Source organism: Merops nubicus, unplaced genomic scaffold (genome assembly GCF_000691845.1).
Source record: "Merops nubicus isolate BGI_N331 unplaced genomic scaffold, ASM69184v1 scaffold21730, whole genome shotgun sequence".
Taxonomy (NCBI): domain Eukaryota; kingdom Metazoa; phylum Chordata; class Aves; order Coraciiformes; family Meropidae; genus Merops; species Merops nubicus.
Window position 1 is genome coordinate 7141 of NW_008585129.1, and position 375 is coordinate 7515.

A 375-nucleotide genomic window follows, 5' to 3' on the forward strand; every position below is an offset into this window, starting at 1 on the left:
GCACCTCGGGCCTCTCACCTGGACTGCAGACCTCCGGGCACAACCCTCAACATGCAGCTCCATGCCAGGCAAAAGGAAGGATTCATGATACAGGATTAGCAAGCACCCACTCGCACCCCAGGACAGGAGCCCTGCCTTGGCCACGCTCTCAGCCACAGCCAGGACTGGTCACAGTTACAGCTCCACTCTGTGGGAGATGTGGCCTCCATGGAAACCTGGGCCAGGTCCTCAACCCAGAGCTCTCAAACGCTCTCAAAGCCCTGCAGCAAGGTGACAGGGCAAGAAGCAAGCACCTCTTTCTGCCCAGGCAGTGCTGCAGCCTTCCCCATCACTTCTCCATCTCTGCCCTCAGCTCCTGCAAGCCAGAGAGCTGCC